The following is a 3,830-nucleotide window of genomic DNA, read 5'->3' as shown; positions in this document are numbered from 1 at the left end:
GAAGTGACCATGGAACATAAGAAATATTCCAGCAGCCCCACTACGACCAGCAAATTGGGCCTATCATCAAAGGGGAATCATGTCTCCATGACTGGAAGAAAATGGAAGAAAAGGCAAAGGAAAAGATTTAAAATAACACTAAGTTTGTTACCTATGGAGCAGGTTTTCCAGAGAATCCAATGGATAGTTTTAAAATGGTCCACTGGGGGAGAGGGAATGGCAGGCTGGGTTTGAGGATGAGAATAAAGAAGCGGGGGACCAAGAATGGAGTTTTGTACAATAACATCTGTGGACAAACTGGGACGGAGAAGGTAGGACCAGGTAGAAGTATGTTAATCACTGGAGAATGGGTTCAGGCAGATTATCAGTGGTTGAAGAGAAATCCACTCAGGAAAGCACCGCCTGTTTGAGGACCTTCTTCAGAGTCCAGTCTTGTAGTATATGATGATGTACCCTATGAGGCTCAAATAGCAGCAATTCTCAGCAAGCAGGAGCAGACGAAGGCACAACGGAGGGAGTCCAGACAAGAGACAGAAACTGGCAATTTGAGATGGATCTGATCTGAACACAGCTCAAAGCAACTGGAGAAGGCCCTGGGACAGAGAAGGCCAAAGGCCTGTCCCAAGGGCTGATGCAGTTCAGGAAGCTACAGAATGGTAGCTTAGATTCCCAAACCGATTCCTAGAGGCAAAAACTCCAAGATCCAAACTCTTTTTTCATTTTTCCTTTTTTCCAAAGTTCAAGGCAATGATTATGTTTGTTTGCTCACTCATTTATTTATTGATTGATTTTTACGGCTAACCTTTTGTAGTCTGCTCTCTGCCAAAAGCCGCCCCCCACTCACCGATGGGTTTGTGGTCCCTTAGTTACCCTCAGCCTAGGAGAGCCTGCTGAGGTGGTTTCTGGGATGTGTTCCCCAGCTGCTTTCTGGGGCCACTGATGGAAGGAAAGTGTCAGACACCCAAAGTGGACCAGGAGCCTCCCACCAGAAGAGTATCCATACCCACAGCAGGCACAGCATAGAGGAAAGCACCTGTTGGCTTGACTCGTAAAGGTTAAACAGTATGAATGAAAATATCTGAAATTGTGAAATGCTCTGCATATTGAATGCTTTTTGTTTTTTAACATCACCTCCATTACTGGTAGTTAACATTTATATTGCTCCTTAAGGAGCAGAGAGATGTAAAGCACGGAAACACACAGTTAACTGTGGGCAGCATTTGACCCTGGGTGTTCCTGATTTTAAGTCCATCCCACCTCTCTCACACATCACCATATACTTCTGCTTGTTGGGAGACCTGACCTACTTAGAGTGATTGTCTGGTGGCTTTTGAGAGCTCACTGTATTCCACTCAGCCTTTAAGTCCTCACTGTAAAAGAAGCTCATGCTTAATTAAAGGAGGCATTTCACAACTTGTCATCAATCACAGCACGCCCTGGCCCTTCAAAGCCTCAGCCTCTGGCATCTACACAGGGACCTGATATCCCAGAAATTGGCCTGATCTGTCAGTTCGGGGGCTCTTAGCGGTTTTGATATCATGGAAGGCTTTGGCAGTTTGATAAAGCCCAGGAATCCCTTTTTGGAATGATGGTTTTGAAAAATGAAATGTTTCATTTCAGGTTGTGGTTGGAGAAAGTAAAGCTTTGACTTTTCATGAGTTCGTGGACCTCCTGAAATCTGTCCACGGATTTTGTGAACCTCAGGTTAAGAACTCCTATGCTGGGGGAGGGTGCCCCCATCCATTCATCTTTGCTCTGCCCCATGTGACATCACCTCTCAAGCCCCAATTACTTACTGCAACCCGATGAGTTTGTCAGCCATGACGTTATCTCGTGCCCCTGATGCTCCTGCTGTCCCTGGTCCGATCCAGAATGAAATCCTTGTCACAGTAGGTGGGTTTAAGGCACCATCCTCCTCAGGCTTCCCGTACACACACTGCCCACTTCTGCTTGCCTCGGGTCAGGATGGTTCTGGCCATTCCAACACTTATGGAGCATTTCCAAGTGTATCAGTTGGCACTTGACTGTCACTTCAAGCACAGGACCAGGCTCTGACTGACTGGCTTAGAGGGGTCTCACACTCCTTGGGAGTTTGCTTACTTAGCTCCAAATACAAACTTTATCATGTGTGGGTCCAGAAAAACTGTTCTATCCAATGACTCCTGCATGCAGGTTGTTGTGGCTGTTAGTGTTTTTAATATTGCCATGCATTTTACTACCATCATGTTATTGCTCTTGCTGCTGCTCCTCCCTAGAATGTCCTTCTTACCTGAGCCATATCCCATTCACTTTACAGGGTTGTTGTAGGAACAAACAAGATAGTACATATAAAGAGCTTTGAAAACTTTGAAGCACTATATAAATGTTATCTACCATTATTATTTATCCTTAAAGGCACGCTCCGAGTCCCACATCCTATAGGGAGCCTTCCCACCCACTTGTTAAGTGTTCTCCCCATCTATCCACAGTTTCTCCATCTTTCAAGGTCTAGCTCAAGTCTCAATCTCCAGGGAATCTTTCCTTCCCCTGAGGTCCTATAGAGGACATGTTGTTTATACTGCTCAGCAGAGAATGTCATAGGAATCTCTGGTGCCATTGCTTCAGCCAAATCTTTTTTTCATATTGTCTTATAAACGGAATTTCCTGGCTGGCCTAACAAGGGGCAGCCCCTCCGTGAGGTCTCTGGGTACAAGAATGGCGACAAGATCTGAGGCAGTACCACCTGGCAAGAGCTGCCTCCCCCCCCCCCTTTTTTTAAAATAGCTTTTTATTTACAAGTTATATGCATGGGTAATTTTTCAGGATTGACAATTGCCAAACCTTTTGTTCCAATTTTCCCCCTCCTTCCTCCCATCCTCTCCCCCCGATGGCAGGTTGACCAATACATATTAAGTATATTAAAGTATAAATTAAATACAATATAAGCATGCATGTCCTAACAGTTATTTTGCTGTACAAAAAAAAATCGGAGTTTGAAATATTGTACAATTAGCCTGTGAAGGAAATAAAAAATGCGGGTGGGCATAAATATAGGGATTGGGAATTCAATGTAATGGTTTTTAGTCATCTCCCAGAGTTCTTTCACTGGGCATAGATGGTTCAGTTCATTACTGCTCCATTGGAAATGATTTGGTTCATCTCATTGCTGAGGATGGCCAGGTCCATCAGAACTGGTCATCATATAGTATTGTTGTTGAAGTATATAATGATCTCCTGGTCCTGCTCATTTCACTCAGCATCAGTTTGTGTAAGTCTCTCCAGGCCTTTCTGAAATCATCCTGTTGGTCATTTCTTACAGAACAATAATATTCCATAATATTCATATACCACAATTTATTCAGCCATTCTCCAACTGATGGGCATCCACTCAGTTTCCAGTTTCTGGCCACTACGAAGAGGGCTGCCACAAACATTTTGGCACATACTGGTCCCTTTCCCTTTTTTAGTATCTCTTTGGGATATAAACCCAGTAGAAACACTCCTGAATCAAAGGGTATGCACAGTTAGATAACTTTTTGAGCATAGTTCCAAATTGCTCTCCAGAATGGTTGGATGTATTCACGGTTCCACCAACAATGTATCAGTGTCCCTGTTTTCCCACATCCCCACCAACATTCCGCATTATCTTTCCCTGTCATTCTAGCCAATCTGACGGGTGTGTAGTGGTATCTCAGAGTTGTCTTAATTTGCATTTCTCTGATTAATAATGACTTAGAGCATCTTTTCATATGGCTAGAAATAGTTGCAATTTCTTCATCTGTGCTTCCCACTCTTTGACCACAGCCTCATTCCCTACACTAGTTACTGCTGACAACGTGGTTGTTCTAGCT

This window comes from Sarcophilus harrisii, chromosome 2, assembly GCF_902635505.1.
Source record: "Sarcophilus harrisii chromosome 2, mSarHar1.11, whole genome shotgun sequence".
In the NCBI taxonomy this organism is placed as follows: domain Eukaryota; kingdom Metazoa; phylum Chordata; class Mammalia; order Dasyuromorphia; family Dasyuridae; genus Sarcophilus; species Sarcophilus harrisii.
This window is presented reverse-complemented; position numbering follows the sequence as displayed.